General features: G+C 44.1%; 1 long non-coding RNA gene across 4 annotated transcripts in view; it reads left to right on the forward strand.

Annotated features, from left to right (window-relative positions):
* The window catches only part of LOC148518401 (uncharacterized), an 816,630-nt gene that overhangs the window by 594,235 nt on the left and 201,324 nt on the right, over positions 1–21,071 (forward strand). For all 4 annotated transcript variants that reach the window (XR_015878985.1, XR_015878982.1, XR_015878984.1 and 1 more), the window contains one exon: positions 8,763–9,281. This is a non-coding gene — a long non-coding RNA (uncharacterized LOC148518401). The remainder of the gene's footprint in view (positions 1–8,762; positions 9,282–21,071) is intronic.

Below are 21,071 nucleotides of genomic sequence, written 5' to 3' on the forward strand. Positions count from 1 at the left end.
ACTCCTCCAAAGTCCATAGGGGCTGGCTGGGCTGTGTTGTGCAGTCAGTTGTCCATAGGGGCTGTGTCCACTCCAAAGTCCTGTGCAGTGTCCCAGTCCTAAAGGGGTGCTGTAGTGTTGTCCAGGGGGTGCTCTGTCCATCAGGGGTGCTCCCCCCAAGTGCAAAAGAAAAAATTTCTGTGTTTGTGAATTGTGTGCGCAGTAGCCACACGTGTATCAACAAAGTAGCGTCAAGCATGCGACTGTGTCATAAGTAAAGGACCGGCTGGCTCGTCCGTTAAAGGGTGCTGTAACCCCCAAAGTGCACTCCAAACAAAATAAAAAAATATTTTCTGTGTTTGTGAATTGTGTGCACTGTGGTTGCAGGTGCATCAACAAAGGAGCAGCGCCAAGCGTGCGCCTGTGTCCCATAAGTAAAGGGCCAGCAGGCTTGTCTGTTAAAGGGTGTTGTAACCCCCAAAGTGCACTCTAAAAAAAATAAAAATATATATTTTTTGTGTTTGTGAATTGTGTGCGCAATAGCCGCATGTGCATCAACAAAGTAGCGCCAAGCGTGCGCCTGTGTCATAAGTAAAGGGCCGGCTGGCTTGACCATTAAAGGGTGCTGTAACCCCCAAAGTGCACTCCAAACAAAATAGAAAAATATTTTCTGTTTGTGAATTGTTTGCACTGTGGCTGCACGTGCATCAACAAAGGAGCAGCGCCAAGCCTGTGTCCTGTGTCCCATAAGTCTGTTAACGGGTGGTGTAACCCCCAAAGTGCACTCCACAAAAAATAAACAATTCTTTTTTTTCTGTGTTTGTGTGCGAAATGTATGCGCAGTAGCCGCACGTGCATCAACACAGCAGCAGCGCCAAGCATGCACCTGGGTCATAAGTCAAGAGCCGGTTTGGACATCTGGTCTGGACTGAAGGACGCTGTAACCCCCAAAGTGCACTCCAAAAAAATTCTTCTTTTTTTTCTGTCTTTGTGAATTGTGTGGGCTGTAGCTGCACCTGCATCCTCAAAGCAGCAGCGACAAGCATGCGTCTGTCTGTTAAAGGGTGGTGTAACCCTCAAAGTGCGCTCCACAAAAAATAAAAAAATCCTTTTTTTTCTGTCTTTGTGAATTGTGTGGGCTGTAGCCGCACCTGCATCCTCAAAGCAGCGACAAGCGTGCGTCTGTCAAAGGATTACATCAGTGACAGCATCCAAGTAGGCATGTCAGACAGTCCATACCTGTACGGGCAGGAAAAAGAGGCAATTTGGAGGCCCCTGTACAAACTGGCTCTATTTTACCTGAGTTGCCCCCCTCCAGTGTGTACTCCGAAAGAGTGTTTAGTGCAGCCGGGAACCTTGTCAGCGAAAGGCGTAGGAGGTTGCTTCCACAAAATGTGGAGAAGATGATGTTCATAAAAATGAATTATCAACTCTTCCAGGGAGACCAGCCTCCAGAACATACAGAGGGACCTCTGGTGGTGGATTCCAGCGGGGACGAATTAATACTCTGTGAGGATGAGGATGTACACAACACTGAAGAGGGTGAGGAATCGGTGAATGAGGAGGATGAGGACGACATCTTGCCTCCGTAGAGCCAGTTTGTGCAGGGACAGATTAATTGCCAGCTTGTTTTGTGGGGGCCCAAACGAACCAATCATTTCAGCCACAGTCGTGTGGCAGACCCTGGCGCTGAAATGATTGGTTTGTTTAAGTGTGCATGTCCTGTTTATACAACATATCCCAAGGACAATTCCATCTTGCACCTCTTTTTTTTCTTTGCATTATGTACTGTTTGGGGCCTAGTTTTTCAAACTGCCATCCTGTCTGCCACTGCAGTGTCACTCCTAGATGGGCCACGTGTTTGTGCCGCCCACTCATGTCGCTTAGCATAGTCATCCAGCTACCTCGGTGCAACCTTTTGGACATAAAAACACTATTGTGAGGTGTTCAGAATAGACTGGAAATGAGTGGAAATTAAGGTTATTGAGGTTAATAATAGCATAGGAGCAGAAAAACCAACACATTCTGTGATTTTAGCTGTTTTTATGCTTTTTTTAAAAAAAATACAGATCCAAAACACAAAACCCAGAACCCAAAACACGGAAGGGTGGTTTTGGCAAAACCAATCCAGATCGAAAACACGAAGAAAGATCCAGATCCAAAACCAAAACACAAAACATGAAAGTGGCCGGTGCATACTGCTAATATATACACACTAACACGTACACAGTATACACACACTAACACATACTGTATATACAATAACACATACACAGTATATACACTCTAACACATACTGTATATACAATAACACATTCACATATATACACATAATCACATATGTACACACTAACACATACTGTATATACAATAACACACATATATATATATATATATATATATATACATATATATATATATATAGGGTTCAGGAAAGGACCGGCACTCGTAGTATCAAACAGGAAAAAGATTGGGTGCCCTCAGTGCACATGTAATACACCAACGAGAAGAAGAACTGCGGCACTCCAAGATGCTGTACAAAAAGGTATGTATTTGGCAATATGCTTGCCGACGTTTCAGAGCAAGGCTCTTTTATCAAGGCAGCCAAATATAAAGTTAACACATCAATAATGAGAAACATAGTAAACAGACAACACTCACCTTATATAGGGAGTGAAAGACACTGGTCTGAAGCAGACCGAGGAAGACGCGCCCATGCCGTCGCCGGGTCCCACCGCGATGACGTCAGTCCGCCGCGACGAGGTTGCTAAGCAACTGTACCTGACTCCAGAGGCCAGGACTCGTCGCGATGACGTCAGACCACCGCGACGGGGTAACTAGGCAACGGCTGCGGGACACTAAGGCGTCTCCCCGGTCCGCTATACAGACCCGGGTGAACACAGCCCAAACAATACACAGTATATAGCGGCATATTGCTATGAATGGAGCTTGACCGACATATATAGGATACAGCAAGATAAAGGCAATAGAAAGTCCCACTAAGATGCAAAACATGCAATTGTATACCACTCAATGCATAACTGCCAAAATTCCAACAATGCCAATGTGGGCAACTCAGGGGTCTCCAAACCAACGCCTATAACAATGTAATAAATTGTGTATGAAATACTACATATAGGTACACTCATCAGAATACTCAAAGGTATGTCTGATGAACGCTGAGCTACACAATTCAAAGGTAATAACATATGAAATGCAATAATGTGGACATGAGTCCAAAAATTGGGAGACATAACCGCAAAAGTAGAGGCATGTTTATAAAGAATTCCAGTTAATCTTTTCATTGAGTCCCTGGGGTGCGATAGTTCCCAGACAGTAAATCCACCGTGCCTCTAGGCGCAAAAGTTTATTTTCACGGTCGCCACCTCTGATGGAATCAGGTACATGGTCTATTACCATGTGTTTGAGAGAAGATAGTGTATGACCAGCTTCCAAAAAGTGGCGGGCTACAGGTTGATCTGTAGAACCCCTGTTCAACGCAAGTTTGATGGCTGAGCGATGCAGAGCCATCCTTTCTCTGATGGTTCTGATCGTTTTACCGATATAGTAGAGACCGCATGGGCACGTAATCACATAAATAGCAAACGACGACAGGCAGTTCAACACAAAGCGAATAGCATATTTTTTGTCTTTGTGTGGATGCTTGAAAAAGGTGCCTGTTTGCATGTTCTGGCAGGTGGTACAATGAAGACATTTATAGCAACCTGGTTGCCTCTGTAGAAAAGTGGTCAATGGACGATCCAATTTGGTAAATCCAGTGATGTCTGTGTGTACCACTATATCACGTATATTGCGTCCCCTAGTATAACATGCCATTGGTCTTTTATTGCGGAGACTAGGTAAATCTTTATCCGTAGATATAATGGGCCACAGAGCTCGGCATGCACGTTGAACTACAGGACTAGAAGTCTGGAATCTTTGTTTCCAGGGAATGATGTCCCTCTGGGGTTTGGTCGATGGATGAAGCAGGTCATCTCTGGGAATTTGAAGTACCTCGTCTTTTAGACGTTTTAACATCCCCAGGTCATACCCTCTGCAGACAAATTTATCTATAATTTTGTCGAGTTCCATGCGGGTATTTAAGGGGTGACTTGATATTCTTGAAACTCTGAGCATCTGTGATTTAGGGAGACCCTGTTTGAGTGGTTTAAGATGATGACTACTAGCCAAGAGAAGTGTATTACGATCTGTAGCTTTACTAAACACACTCGTGTGAATATGTCCATGGTCAACTGTCACTTGAACGTCGAGGTAACTAACGGTGTTCCTACTGTATAAGTAGGTTAACTTAATTGGAGAGTTCCGGCTGTTGATATGTAGCATCAGCTTTTTAAGAGCTTCCTCACCCCCCGTCCATAGCAGGAACAGATCATCGATATATCTGCAATACATCAAAATGGCGCCCGAAGTGATGGTGTCATCGAAGAACATATGTTGTTCTTCTTCAAACATATAAATGTTTGCATAAGAAGGGGCCACATTGCTGCCCATGGCACAGCCACGGAGCTGTTGGTAAAAGGCTCCGTCGTGCAGGAAGTAATTCCAGGTGAGTGTGAGTTGTAGGAGAGTCATGAAGAGGTCAATATCAATGTTCGGAACTTGTTCCTTAAGTAAAAAGTTACGTGTTGCTGCCATGTTATACTAGGGGACGCAATATACGTGATATAGTGGTACACACAGACATCACTGGATTTACCAAATTGGATCGTCCATTGACCACTTTTCTACAGAGGCAACCAGGTTGCTATAAATGTCTTCATTGTACCACCTGCCAGAACATGCAAACAGGCACCTTTTTCAAGCATCCACACAAAGACAAAAAATATGCTATTCGCTTTGTGTTGAACTGCCTGTCGTCGTTTGCTATTTATGTGATTACGTGCCCATGCGGTCTCTACTATATCGGTAAAACGATCAGAACCATCAGAGAAAGGATGGCTCTGCATCGCTCAGCCATCAAACTTGCGTTGAACAGGGGTTCTACAGATCAACCTGTAGCCCGCCACTTTTTGGAAGCTGGTCATACACTATCTTCTCTCAAACACATGGTAATAGACCATGTACCTGATTCCATCAGAGGTGGCGACCGTGAAAATAAACTTTTGCGCCTAGAGGCACGGTGGATTTACTGTCTGGGAACTATCGCACCCCAGGGACTCAATGAAAAGATTAACTGGAATTCTTTATAAACATGCCTCTACTTTTGCGGTTATGTCTCCCAATTTTTGGACTCATGTCCACATTATTGCATTTCATATGTTATTACCTTTGAATTGTGTAGCTCAGCGTTCATCAGACATACCTTTGAGTATTCTGTTGAGTGTACCTATATGTAGTATTTCATACACAATTTATTACATTGTTATAGGCGTTGGTTTGGAGACCCCTGAGTTGCCCACATTGGAATTGTTGGAATTTTGGCAGTTATGCATTGAGTGGTATACAATTGCATGTTTTGCATCTTAGTGGGACTTTCTATTGCCTTTATCTTGCTGTGTCCTATATATGTCGGTCAAGCTCCATTCATAGCAATATGCCGCTATATACTGTGTATTGTTTGGGCTGTGTTCACCCGGGTCTGTATAGCGGACCGGGGAGACGCCTTAGTGTCCCGCAGCCGTTGCCTAGTTACCCCGTCGCGGTGGTCTGACGTCATCGCGACGAGTCCTGGCCTCTGGAGTCAGGTACAGTTGCTTAGCAACCTCGTCGCGGCGGACTGACGTCATCGCGGTGGGACCCGGCGACGGCATGGGCGCGTCTTCCTCGGTCTGCTTCAGACCAGTGTCTTTCACTCCCTATATAAGGTGAGTGTTGTCTGTTTACTATGTTTGTCATTATTGATGTGTTAACTTTATATTTGGCTGCCTTGATAAAAGAGCCTTGCTCTGAAACGTCGGCAAGCATATTGCCAAATACATACCTTTTTGTACAGCATCTTGGAGTGCCGCAGTTCTTCTTCTCGTTGGTGTATATATATATATATATATATATATATATATACATAAACACTTACATACACATATAGTACACATACAGTTACATTCTATGCAGCTGCTGCTCATTTCATTAGGCCCCGCTCCCTCACGTCATAATGCTGCGATGCGTGAGTCATATGGGGGCAGGACTTGTCATGTTGGCTCCGCCCCCACACGATAGAAGAAGGGAATTGGTCCGTCAGGGTTTTTTTTTAGGTACTCAGAGACCCCCCTGCATACTCTAGTGGTGGGGGTCCCTGTCGCCCCCCCCCCTTAATCCAGCCCTGCCCCTAGTGCCTAATCCTAACCCTCCCCCTAACACCTAACCCCGCACCCTAACCCTTCCCCTAATGCCGGATACTTACCTTTGTGATGCCGGTGCCGGGATCCCGACGCTGTTTGGATTTCAGCGCCGGTATTTCGTCTGTTGGCATCGCACACGTGGGGATGCTGACTACATCCCGTTTCACCTCCTAGTGTATGTAGTACAAGGCAATGTACCAATTGTGGGCTTGCATCTATCCAAAACTAGGAGCCCTTAAACTTACTAGGTATGGATGTAAATATGACTCCTATTTAAACATATGCCAGTAGAATTTTCAGTATCAATGAAAAACAAATTATTTTATAATTTGGAGATGGAAATTACAAAGAACAACAACAACATGTGAACTTCTCCTGTAATAAGTTGTTGTGGTTCAGTTCTACCACATGTAAGCCTTGTCCATCGCTGTTTTCATTTTGTTGCTAAATGAAGCTCAACCTTTATGTGACATTTAACCAAAAAATAGCAAAAAAAGTAATGATACTGAACTGTGAGGCCACTTGTACAGATGTGTAAATAAATAGACATGTAATGATTTGAATGAGAGTGTGAAATGTACAGACCCAGTGAAGCGATTAACTAATTGTGGAGGTGTAACAATATACAGTATTAGTACATAACATTAATGTTAAAAACCTGCAACAACAAAAAAAAACTATATAACAATTAACTATACAGAGCATATTAATAAGTAATCAGTCTAAATATAAAGACTGGGGGTCTGATTCAGACCCGCTCGCTAAGCTGCCTTCACATGCTCTTGCCGATAATCGCACAACTGCGCATGCGTATAGTTCGCAACGTGCGTGCGCAAGTCAGTCACTGCGATCTAGAATTGAGCGCTCGTAATACAAAGACTGGACACTACTTTGAGTGACAGTGCCGTTTGTGGGTGGTAACAGGGGAAGGTGCTTGTGAACGGGGCAGTGGTACTGCAAACACAGGCGTGTCTGACCGTCAAAATGGCATTTAATGGGTGTCCATAATTAGCAAAGGTGCGGCATATGACGAGGCAGCAGGTGTCATTTTACTTGAAGCACTCACATTGCTTGCGGTAGGGTAGAGCTCCCACAAGCACTGCGAGTGCTTCCGACGGCTCTCGATGTTCCCGATGGTTTTAAACACTTCCTGGAGATGACGTTAGCTGGGGGTGGCATTACACTATTTTGCAATCGCACAGCCGCTGCTCGCAAAGACATAGAGGGAGTCCTTATGCCTTGTCGCACGATCGTGCTAATAGAATACTCTGCCCCTTTTCAATGCGAGCAAGCGCAGCTTAGCGTCCGGGTCTGAATCAGGCCCTGTGTACATAAGTGGTTCACTCTATTATGTTAACATTCCCTATCTAAACATTCATAATGTCAATATGGTCATAATGTCAAGAGTGAACATGTTCATCATGTCAACATTCAACATGTCAACACTGATGAAATGTCTTCATGATCAGAATGTTGACAATGGCCCTCATTCAGAGCCGTACGCTCTGAGCAGAGCGCACGCTCTGAATGAGGGCCGCCCTCCATAAAAATGGAGTGTCCTCCTGGACGCTCGTATAGCTGTGGGTCACCCACAGCCTATACGAGGGTGCAGTTTGATGGCCGCGATGGTCGTGACCATCGCGACCATCGAAACTGCGAGCCGGAGCCTGCGGTTGAGGTTTTCAACCACAAGCCCCGGAGTGATTTTGGCTCTATCAGAGCCAAAATCACTCCCACTGACATCACTAGTGATGTCAGTGGGCCGGCTTCTGACGGGAGGCGTTCCCGTGGGAACGCCCCCGTCAGGGAGGCACGCCCACCAAAGGGGGCGTGCTGTCAATCAACATCGACAGCACGCCCCCTTTGATCAGACACAATGAGCGAAGGAAAGTCCTTCGCTCGTCACTTTTGGCGCATGCACACGACGGAGCTCCCGCCGTCGTGCGCATGCGCAGAGCACAACATCGACCCACTTGCGAGCGGACAGCCGCTTGCGAGTGGGTCTGAATCAGGCCCAATGTCTTTTTGAGGTTAGTCCAACCCATTGGTTCTCAAACTCGGTCCTCAGGACACCACACAGGTCACGTTTCCCAGGTCACCCAGCAGGTGCACTGGTGCACTCATTACTCACTGACACATTTTATAAGGTCCATAGGTGGAGCTAATTATGTCTCTTGTGATTCTGTGAGGAGACCTGGAAAACAGGCAATTTTTGATGTCCTGAGGACCAAGTTTGAGAACCTGTGGTCTAACCCTAACACCTAACTCTAACAATAATGTCATCATTTTTACTATGTTAACATTTGTCCATGTCAACATTTTCCAGGTGTCAACATTTCTGATATGCACATTTTAACCATGTGGACATCATGACTGTTGTCATTCTGGTGTCAACATTCTGAGGGTTATGAGGGTTTGCTAAGTTGTAAGGTTAGGAGAATACAAAAGGGAAATTTTACATTATCTTTTATGTTTACTCAACAGGAAGCTGGAGAAGTTGAGTATGAGAGACCTGTCATATTCTTCTCCTAGGAAGAATTCTGATGTCTGCTCACTGTATCGGTCCCATATACAACATTCCACTGTCTGGCCTTGTCACCATAGAGTTGGATTCACCCTGGAAGGGAATGGACTGTCTGGCCTTTTAACCATAAAGTTGGATTTGTCCTGGAATGGAATGGACTGTCTGACCTTGTCACCATAGAGTTGGATTTATCCTGGAAGGGAATGGACTGCCTGGCCTTGTCATCATAGAGTTGGATCCACCCTGGAAGGGAATGGACTGTCTGGCCTTGTCATCATAGAGTTGGATCCACCCTGGAAGGGAATGGACTGTCTGGCCTTTTAACCATATAGTTGGATTTATCCTGGAAGGTAATGGACTGCATGACCTTGTCACCATAGAGTTGGATTTCTCCTGGAAGGTAATGGACTGCCTGGCCTTGTCATCATAGAGCTGGATTTCTCCTGGAAGAGAATGGGCTCATGGGCTATTCTATGGAGGTAAGATTGCAGCATTATTCTCAGAGATATTATGTCCTAATTTGTAGCTGCAGAGGGTGCGGGCATACAGTCCATTTCACATGCCATCTTGCGTATAGCAAGGTGCATGCAGTAGTGATTTTTTTTGTGAGCTCGGCCAAGTCACTTGTCATTGCTATGATCTTACTATTATCTGATAGATTGTGAACACTAACTGAATATTAATACCTTAGATGAAAATACTGTGCATGTGTTTTAATTGTAATTGAATGATGAAATTTCACTATGTATATAAAGTAGGTTTAGAAACAAAACAAAATAATGTATATAATGTAAATAACTGACCTTATGTTTGTTTCTTGAAGAAAAAAAAGTTCTATTCCTTCATTCCTCTTGTTGCTCCAATATGATTCTATATATGATTTTATAATCTAATAGGTTAGGGGGAAACGCACAGTGGAAATCAGAAGCCTGAAATACTTGGAAGAAAATGTGAGGCTGCTGAAAGTTTCTTTAGATAAGGATCCCATGCTGAACTGTTTATTTTTTGCTGGTGGTAATTTTGATGCTTAGGGGCAGATGCATACTTGCCTACCCTCCCGATTTGGTCAGGAGCCTCCCGAAAATTGTGTGCCGCTCCCGACCTCCCGGGAAGGCAGGCAATCCTCCCGGCTGCCGCCTGCCCCCCTATCATCCCGCACTTACCTAAGAAACCCCGCAGCGGGGGAGGGGGCGGTGACGCGATTCATGCTGAATCACGTCATTCTGGCTCCGCCCCCTGCTTCACAATGCCTGTAATATCGGCATTGTGCAGCGGGGGCGGGGCCAAAATGATGCAACCGTGTGGATCTCCCCCCGCTCCGCCCACAAATTCACATTGTCTGGCCGGGCCTGCCTCCTCGCGATGGCCACGCCCCCTGTCATGCCGATCTGGCTGCTCCCTCCCGGAAGGGGCAGCCAGGAAGTCGGCAAGCCTGGGCAGATGTACTAAGCTTTGGAAAGTGATAAATTGGAAAGTGATAAACTACCAACCAATCACCTCCTGTCATTTTTGAAACACAGCCTGTAACATGACTGTTAGGAGCTGAGTATCTGGTTTATCACTTTCCAGAGCTTGGTACATCTCCCTCTTAGTCATTGTCAACCTTTAACTGCAGCGAACAAATAAATGAGATTGACCCTGTAAAATAAAAGTGTTAATTTCACATTTATAATGGAGAATGCTATAATGAGGCAGAGCTTATTATGGGGGAAGGATGGCAAAGGTAGGGAATTAATTTAAAACATATATATTTTATTCTTAAAAGTCTAAGATAGTGTTTTTTATCTTGGTGTTAGACAGTGAGTGTTTCTTGTTTGTTAACTACAAGCTATTCAAGCATAGCAAAGGTTGACGCGGGAATACTGAATAAACCACACATCAAACAGCAGAGTGGAGTTGTGTAATATCCCTTTTACACTGACTTAACAATCCTGGGTTGATGCACGTGAACGCGCATCAACCCTTGATTTTTGCTAGTGTAAACGGATCAACCTGGGAGCAGTATCCCGGGGATCCGACCTGGGTCGTTCTCGTGTCACTCTGCACTGTAAACGGCGCGAGCCGGGTCATGCTAGCTGATTGGCCGGCTTCAGTGGCACTTGGAGATGACATCTCCAAGCATCCACTGCAACCAGCGCTGGCCCGACCAGAAAGGAGCAGCACACCCCACCTGCCCTCCCTACCTCCGGACCACTGAGGAGTGAGGTAAGAGGGTCGCGGAGGGGGAGGAAAGGGAAGAAGCGCTGCTTCAGGCTCGCAACCCGCTCCTTCCCTTTCGGATTCCCTCCACCCCATCCGGCTCCTTCTGCCGGACGTTGGGGCTCTTGTGCGCATGTGTGATCTGTGATTTTTGGATCAGCTGTCTCCACGCTGGAGCAATGATGAATTGCTCCGGCACTCACAGCAGTTAGAATGTTAGTTATCGAGGTCCGTTAGGATCCAATAATTAACATCATAAATAGACCCCATAGGATCAAAAACTGACATTACTTTAATTCCCTTTATGATGGAGGCAATGTAAACATGGTGTTAATGCGTTTCTTTTTACTCCTCCTGTTGCTGATCAGTGGTTGCTTTGTGTTGGTTTTGCCTTTTAAATTTGTTGCATATTTAACAATATGACAGAACTCGCAGGAATGTCCCTGGTGCAGTTAGCCAGTGCCCTATTACATAAACTCTATAATATGAGAATTATTTTGCTATGCTGTACATAGAATATAGTGGTGGCCAAGTCCAAGTTACAATAAAAAAAAAATGACTGGGTCCAGACACAGCAGACTCAGAGGCTCCGGGGCCCATCTCTGGCTGCTGGCAGGTTGCAATATGGACTGGCGTGACTGTGACAGTCGTGACAGGCAGCGACTGTAATGTCAGTCTCTGGGTCTGGGACTGGTATCCAATGCAGACATCAAGGAGTGCCCAGCTAACCATAAGAGACGTCATAATGCGGCCGGCCTGGATACTGGGAGGTGACAATCTGACTGCACAGGAGCATCTTACACTCCTTGCACTCCATAATAACTAAGTACCTGTCAGGAGCCTGTGGCCGCCTTCCCCACTAACAACAGTACATTTGTGCGTGCCGAAAAATGGGATGCCAGGGCTGAATCTCCAATTCTGGTACGATCCCGGAAATTCTAGGATGTATAGCAACAGTTTTCAACCGCTGTGCAACGGTGGGGTTTTTTTCTGTGGAGGCAAATGGACGTACGTTTAATTCCTGTGGAGGCCAGTGTAGTGTGTTTTATTCCTATGGAGGCCAATGGGTGTATTTTATTCCAGTGGAGACCAATGTAGTGTGTTTTATTCCAGTGGAGACCAATGTAGTGTGTTTTATTCCTGTGGAGGCCAATGTAGTGTGTTTTATTCCTATAGAGGCCAATGTGGTGTGTTTTGTTCCTGTGGAGGGTAATGGGTGTGTTTTATTCCTATTGAGGCCAATGTAGTGTGCTTTATTCTTATTGAGGCCAATGTAGTGTGTTTTGTTCCTATGGAGGTCCATGTAGTGTGTTGTATTCCTTTTGAGCCAATGTAGTGTGTTTTTTTCCTGTGGAGGCCAATGGGTGTGTTTTATTCCTATTGGGGCCAATGTAGTGTGTTTTATTCCTGTGGAGGCCAATGGGTGTGTTTTTTTATGTGGGAGCCAATATGTATGTTTTTTCTATGGTTGCGCACACCGTATAGCCGGATGGTGTGCCTTGGCAATTTTAAAATCTTGCGTAGTGTGCCTCGAGTTGAAAAAGGATGAAAATCACTGATGTATAGCATCCCTATAATAAGGGGTAAATTCACTAAAGTGAGAATTTTTAGAAGTGGAGATGTTGCCCATAGCAACCAATCAGATTCTTGCTACTATCTTCTAGAAGGTGCTAGTTAAATGTTAAGTAGAATCTGATTGGTTGCTATGGGCAATATCTCTACTTCTAAAAACTCTCTCTAAAAAATTTACCTCTAAGGGCACGATTCAATTGAGTGCGATGTAAATAGCGCCAGGAGATAGCTCCCGGAGCTATTCAATTCATTGTGATGTTAGGTCGAGGAAGGCTCATTCTCGCGCCTTAAACAGGGTGTTTAGGCATGAGAACGGGCATTCCCCGACCTAACTTCCCGGCGCTAAGGGCAGAAAACAGCCTCGCACCGGGACTTTTGTCGGATTTCTGCTCGCATCCCCGGAGAGGTGCAAGAAGAAATCCTTAGTCGGGCTTAGCAGCGCGGTGTATTGAATAGCTCCGGGAGCTCACTCCGTTGCTATTCACATCGCGTAGAACAGAATCGTGCCGTATGAGTTCAAAACGTTTTCTGTGTACAGTAACTAATTTTGTTGCCCCTAGACACTGCTATTGTCCTTGGTCATTGAATGGAATAGGAATTAAGCGCCCCTATATTACTTATAATTCGAACAAACCACATATATCAGCTTGTTGATTTGCAGCATTTTGGCATTGTTAGTAAAATCTAATAATATGGCTTGTCTGGTTAGCGTTGATTCCACATATAACAGTTGTTTGTTTAGTTGAGCAGTGTTATCTATCATGATCTAGATTGTAGATGAGTTGCAGCATTTTCTTTTATTCTCTTCTCAATGTGGTATTGTGGGATAACATGCTACCTTATATTGACTAAGGAAAAGGAAGTAGAAGTCACGCTGTCCAGTGCGTGTTACCAAAATATTACAAAATGTTCTACAGTGAAAACCTTGTCGCCCACAACTGGAGCATTGACAGTTTTGAAATTGAATCTAGAAGGCAGATAAGGTGAAGGGGAGCTAACCCCTCGTAACCTTATGACACTAATCTATTACCATTGTCCAATTTCTGTGGTATCTGTAAAATAATTGTTAGCATCTAGTTCATGTAGCATGTCTTTGTGGTAACAAAGTATGAGATGTAACAATATGTCTTTATAATGTTATTGCCGCATGCAAATTTGTGTGTGGTAGAAATAGACGTACTTCATAAATACATGAACAAAGTAAATACACTAGCAGGGTTGTTATTAAAAAGAGCTCTTTCTTTCCCTATTGCAAATTTTGGCTTGCGGGTTCTCATACCCCTGGTGGTGGTGGGGGATTTCAACACCCTATACTAGACAAGTCGCCCCTTGCTTCCAGGTTGTCCTCCCCATACACTTAATTTGGACAACATCCCCTTGCATCCCCTTGCACTCTAAAAAATACTTGGATAATAACACTTATCTTGTTTGTAGAAGAACTTGATCATTTTGAACCGAAAATCTTCTAGAAAAATGAGGGTATCCAATGAAATAAATGCTATAACAACATTGACATAATATCAATAATAATAATAAGCAATAATCCCAGTAAGGTACAAAAAATTCACATTTAATAAAGATAAGATCCTAATGGTGCAATCCATATATAAAAAGGATCAGATGGTTTACAGCTGATACATCCAAACAGATAATGATGAGGGTGGCTTCCTACCAGAATCAGGAAAAATGAGTGCATATAGAAACCAAGCAGATGTTCCAATTCCCCTAGGGGACCCTGGTCCTGGACGAAAAACGTCTCCTCCTGGTCTGGTCAGTATGCCAATCCTCCTTTTGTTAGCAACGCGTTTCAATCAGTTCTCCGATCTTTATCAAGGCATACAATGGTCTACCACCCTTCCAGGTATTTATACCCCATAAAATGGGAAGACCTGATTGCTGGGAGGAGCCAGCAAATGGTAAAACATACATAAAATACATATCTAACTAATACCGAGATTCTTTATCTAGCGCTAGGTGTCCCTGCTAAAAACGCTATGTGAGAATGCTTAAATTAAGCTATTTATTTAATTCTGCTAAAAACAAAGTTTCTACAGCTTCCGTTCCAGCAATTAAAATCATCCGCTGTCCTATTGAACTAAAGTTCCCTTCTGTACATGGGGACCATTCTTACTGCTACTTCCGCATTCGGAGTCCCACACCAGAAGTAGGGCTGTGGCCATCTTGAAAACTGGAAATCTTATTCAATTTTCATAATAAGAGAGGGCAGATGGTATAAAAATGGTTTTGTAGCCATTTTAAAGACTAATAACCTTTTGTAATGATAAATATACGCTGTTTCATAACATATTTGAAAAATACATTTAAAAACCTCCTAAGACAAATTTATGGATGATTAAAAATTAAGATTCATAGTTTACATTTAAATATGATTTTAATCTTCAAGTATGTTACTTCTATATGTTACAATTCTTGCAAAAACCAAATCCCTTGTTTCTAAATGGGATTATTTTCGCATATTAGAAGAACTTTATCTACAATTTCATTAATACTATTATTAGCATTAATTCTTCAAACATAGATTAATTTCGATATAAGAAAAAAATACTTTCACACCAACTATGTCCTCCCCATGTTGGAAGCATCTGTAGGAATTTAGAGAGGTTCTACAATTAAGTGACCCATGGCGCCTTTTCAAACTGATTGTTCCTTTTCACATTTATCTAAGGCTCATGGTTCTATGTCCAGAATCGATTACCTTCTGTTAGCCAATTATTTGCTTACCAACCTTAAACAGATCGATATAGGAGACATAATCATTTCAGATCATACCCCAGTATCGATGGAATTATTCCGTCATTCTCCCCGCACAACTGGACGCTTTTGGTGCTTCCTGGATTATTTATCAAATTCTGAAGATTTTTGGAAGTTTCTATCCTATTCGTGGTCCAATTTCCTGGACGACAATATTGAACACTGGGATAATCCTGTTTTGTTCTGGGTGGCGTCAAAGGCGGTCATGAGGGATCATATTCTCAGCTATACCTCTAAATTGAGGCGGGACAGTGCTGCTAAGTATAAATCCTTCCAGAAGGCGGCCTCCAAAAGTTTTACTCATTATATAGAATCACCCACTGAATCTAATTTGGATGCTTACCTTAGAGACAATAAATTATTTGATTATTTTCTCACATCCCAGGCACAACAACGCTTGGACTACTTGACTTCACGGGAGTTTATGCTCAAAAGATAAATTGTACCTACTCTTTTAGAGCTGTTCAACACAATTTATAGATCCCAACCTAAATATCCTCTTTTACCATTTGCATTCATTATGGTTATTAAAAACCGGGTAAAGAACCCTTACTGGTAGACTCATATAGACCTATTACTCTACTAAATGTAAATTTCAAGATCTTCTGAAAGATATTGGCTAAAAGATTACAGCAGATCCTCCCCGAATTGTTAACTTCACATCAACTGTGTTTTGTTCAGGGGCGCCACTCGGCAAAAGCAGTACGTACTGCCATTGCTGCGACAATAGCCTCCGTCAGGAAGAGAAAAGAGGGGCACATGCTTCTTAGTCTCGATACCTATAAGGCCTTCGACACATAGGCCTGTCCCCTCTTATTTAAAGTGTTGGAGTGCAGAGAGTTCAATGGGAATTTTATCAAACTCATAAGATATTTATACACGATGCCTTCTACCTCCCTTTGGATTAATGACTTGAGAGGAGAGCAGAGCAATTGGTTATGCAGCATGGAACAAGATCCTTGTCGCTGCTCCTTTTTCATTTATCCATCGATCCCTTACTTCATATTTTACAAGCTTTATCTGTGTTTAAGGGTATACAAATTGATGACATAGTGGTTAAGCTTTCTGTATTTGCAGATGATGTGTTTTTATATATATAGATGATCCTAGAAAATCTCTCCCTAAGGTCCTAGACTTGTTATGAGATTTTGGAAGGGTATCAGGATTTGAGGTGAATCTTTCAAAATCAGCGGGCATGTACCTGGTCCCGGGGGTAACTCAACCAACTTGGAGCTCCTGCTCAAATTGGCAAAATCCTACATTGTTTACTTAGGTATCAAACTTCCAAAATACCCATCGGAACTATACCGTATGAACATAGGAGAGGCGATTATGGCCATTTCGTCTGAATTGGAAGGATGGAATCATCTAACGCTATCCTACATTGACAGAGCCAATTTAATAAAAATATCAACTTTCCCACGTCTTTTATATTTGATGCAGTCATTGCCTCTGTTTATCAGCCTTATCGACTTGGCTAAAATGAACACATTGTTCCGTAAATTCATATGGAATGGAAAGAGGCAGAGAATAGCCCTGATAAATATTACAGCAACCCAAATCTAATGGTGGCATAAACTTTCCGCAGATTCATCTTTAAACCCTACAGCAGTGCTAAGATACTTGCGTGATTGGCTTTCCAATAGCAAAACAAACACTACGTTAGAGTCTCCGTTTTTTTAGAAGGTAACTTGATCACTTTACTCCATTGTTTTGAGGCTGAGATTGATCAAGAGACCAGAGTAAACCCTCTTGCTATGGTCAGTATATTGCCTGTGGCACTTATTGAGACGCAAAGCAAATTTAAATGCATATAAATCTTTATCCTTAACCTTTTTGGGTAATGATACATTTCAACATGGGGAGGCAACTTTTCCATTCACAATTCTATGGCAGGAGGGGCTCAGAAATATTGGTGAAGTAGTGGACTCTTCTACTAAAAAACAAAAAAGTTTTGCAGAGGCCAAACAAACCTTTCCTATCCTTCAACGTTATCCACTAGCATTCTCTTAGATGCAACACTACGCACATTCGTCAGTTGAAGGTTTTTCAGAGCTAGACTGGTTGAATACGTTGGATTGTATGTTGGGGTCTCCGCTTGCTGCCAGAAAAGCCATTTCTGCACAATATTCTTTCCTGCGATCCTTAATAGACCACAAAACTACTTGGTCGGGTGTGCTGCAGTGGCTTATCACTTAGTTGCCTCATATTACTTAAAAATGTAATCTCTTCATGTCTACTTTCCTCAATACAATACCAAGAAATGTTCTTAAATATATTCCATAGAGCTTATTTTTCACCCCATAGGCAATACCAGGCAAGCATGTTGCTTCCGTGCTTCAGAGGCAGATCTATTTAATTGTTTCTGGGCATGTCCACATTTTTGGCTCCAGGTTAGAAATTTCTCAGTGGAACAGTTAGTCAATCATTTACCGTTTACTGCGGAATGGGCAATCTTTGGAATTATTCCAGAAAACCAGAGGGTTTCCAGAGGTTGTAGAATGCTCCTGCAGCCAATTACTGCTAACAAATTTGTTTAAAGGAAAGTTACACCATATTTTGCAATTGGACTGGTTAGAGATAACCTTGGACAAAGAAAATTTGGTTTCAAAATTTTTTGATTCCTGGGAAAATAATTTTCTATCCTCCCATCGGATTTTCAGTGTCGAATTAGACATTCCCTTAAAAATACAGAATGATATGAAACCAGACTGTTGTTGGGTGATCCTCCCATAATACTGGATAGTTAATTCCTTAATACCTTATTATACAATTTAGGTTCTTGGCTCCTCCCATCTCTAATAAGGGCCATATTGGGATATTAACTTAAAAGATATAATTGTACTTGATATTAATTTATTAATGTTCTGGGTGTATTATCCATATGTATGACCACATTTATGTACATTATTGTATATTTCTGTATACGACTACGAACATGTTTATGTTTTTCCTATTTTGTTTTTATATATTTTGATATATCATGCTCAATATTTGTAAATTGATGTGATGATTAAATAAAAAGTGATTTAAAAAAAAAATTGACACCTGATTAGCAGTGCCTCCATCATCCCCTCCTCTCATACCAATATTTATAGTACAGTACTCTTAGGCAGCTGATACAGAAAGCAGGGGGTCAATGTGGTGAATAGTATACAAAGCCGATCTCTAGTGGCTTTTATAGAGCAAATATACAATCTGGTAGTAGTATACAAAGCAGAACCCAACTTGGCTATTATACAAGGCGGAGACCAACCTGGTGGCTAGTATTCAAAGCAGAGCCTAACCTAGTGGTTAGTATACAAGCAGAGCCCAACCTGGTGGCTAGTATACAAAGCAGAGCCTAACCCGGTGGCTAGTATACAAAGCAGATTTCAACCTGGTCCGTAGTAAACCAGCAATTTGGTGATCAATGTGTAAAACATATTCCCAATCTACTGATTGGTATATAAAGCAACCCTTCATTCCATGGGATATTATTTGAAAATGATTTGTATTTAGTGGGTATCTGATGGTGGCCATGGAACTGGCTAACATTCATTAACATTTTCCCTATGTGTACATGCTACAATTATAGTGAGAAATTACCTTTTTTCCATTTACACTTTACATAACACCAGAAACTGTGTACTGTTAAATACTTTATTTAGATTAATATTCAGACATTGTTGCATTAATTTAATGTGCAATATCTAAAATGAAAAGTAAAACAGTGAGGCATTTTGTATTGATTACAGCAAAATGTTGAATAAGCTGAAAATAAGATCGCTATCTTTAATTGATACATTTCTCAGTTTAAGAATAAGTCATAGTTGTCTTTTTGTCTAATTCCAGAGGGTCAGTCCTTAATTACAATAAAGCTTTTAATCTTTTTTGTGCCACAAAGTTGTGTTCTAAATAGGGTGACTATGGTGCCCTGAATGTAGGAGACCCGAACACTTGACTACTAAGCAGTGGCGGGCTGGGCCGGGGGGCAGGGTGCCATCTGCCCCCCGGGCCGGTACAATTGTCCAGCACTAGGGGCCGCCGCTGCGCTCAGTCTGAATATATCAGTGACAGCCGGGGAAGTTCCTTTGCCTGCCTCCTGGCTGTCACGGTCAGGCTGCAGCAGTGCAAATAGAGAAGGGGCCGGCAGACACAGACACGCAGTGGGGAAACTATGGGCCTCATTCAGAGGCGGTCGGAGGATGCAAGCGGTCGCTCAGAAACTGGGCGGCCGCTTGCATCCTGACCGGCCGCCTCTGTTTCGGTCGTTAGGCTGTGGGTTAACACCCACAGCTCTAACGACCGCTAGGGTGATGGTCGCGATGGTCATTGACCATCGCGACCATCGGGGCTTATGACGAGACCTTAGGGTAGGGTCTCACTTGTCGTAAGCCCCGGAGAGCTTCTGGCTCTGTCTGAGCCGGAAGCTCTCCACTGACATCACTAGTGATGTCAGTGGGGCCTCCCCCAAACGGCAGGCGTTCCCATGGGAACGCCTCCGTTTGGGCTGCCATCCCCCCGGCCCGCCTTCCAAACGGGGCGAGCTGTCAATCAACATCGACAGCTCACCCCCTTTGGAAAGAGACCTGCTATGACCGGTGCTGTCGGTCGTAGCGGGTCTCACGCATGCGCACGAAGGAGCTGGCTCCCTCGTGCACATGCGCACTAGACAAATCGAGGCGGCCCTGCGGTCGTAGACCGTACGGCCGCCTCTGAATGAAGGCCTATGTGTGGTCCGGAAATGCACCGCACTATCTGTCCTGGCCACGGCATTTAATACAAAGTGTGGTCCTGACCTAAAGCTGCCTGGAGGCTGTTCAGCTCTGCCTTCTTCTTCTTCTGCTCGCATAAGGCCGGGAAGTGCGGCTAGGGGCGGAACTAGGGGATACAATGGAGGGTCTCTCCTCCATTGCTCCAGCCCTCAGAGGTATGTGCTGCTGACACTGTGCAGGCTATCTGCCGGAAGAAGGGTGGACACGGGCGGATGGTTAGGGGACAGCCTGCTGGGCCTGCATTACATTGAGAGATCAGTGCTTTCAGACAAGACAGCGTGGTGTCGGCAGAGTGGCACTCGCTGCTCCCGCCACAGCCCAGCGACATTGATCTCTCAATGTAATGCAGGCTCAGCAGGTGATCTCCCACCGTGTGCTCTGTGTTAGGGGCGGGGGATCTATGTGTGGGGACCTGAGTGAGTAGGGGGATCTGAGAAACATCTTTTTGTGGTGGAGGATCTGTGGGTGCAGGGCTGTGTGTGTGTGTGATTGGGGGAGCTGTGTGAGTGGGCAGAGAGCTATATGGAGGGATAAGAGTAAGTGGAGAGAGCTGTGTGGTGGGGGGGTCTGCATACCTCACAACCGTCCCGCTTCCAGTGGGACAGTCCCGTTTTTCTGGGACTGTCCCGCCCGCGGGGCCGCAGTGTCCCGCGGTGGGGGGAAAGTTGGGGAAAGCACAAACCGCTGCCCTGCATAGCAGAGCAGCGGGTGTGCAGGAGGAGAACAGATGGCGTGCGCATGCGCACGGCATCTGTTCTCTTGTGTACGGGCTGCCTGGGGGCTGCCCAGCAGCTCGGAGAGTGCTGGGCATGCCCCCAAAGTGACGAAAATGGGGGAAGGCGCGAGGCTCCGCCCCGTTTTCAATCGACTATGCCCATTTTCCCGGAAGCCACGCTTCCTTTCTGGACGCGCCTTCGGCACGCTCACTGTCCCTCCTCCCTTCATTCAAATGTTGTGAGGTATGGGTCT

The sequence above is a fragment of the Taudactylus pleione genome, unplaced genomic scaffold (genome assembly GCF_031769625.1).
Source record: "Taudactylus pleione unplaced genomic scaffold, aTauple2 ptg000201l, whole genome shotgun sequence".
Taxonomy (NCBI): Eukaryota; Metazoa; Chordata; class Amphibia; order Anura; family Myobatrachidae; genus Taudactylus; species Taudactylus pleione.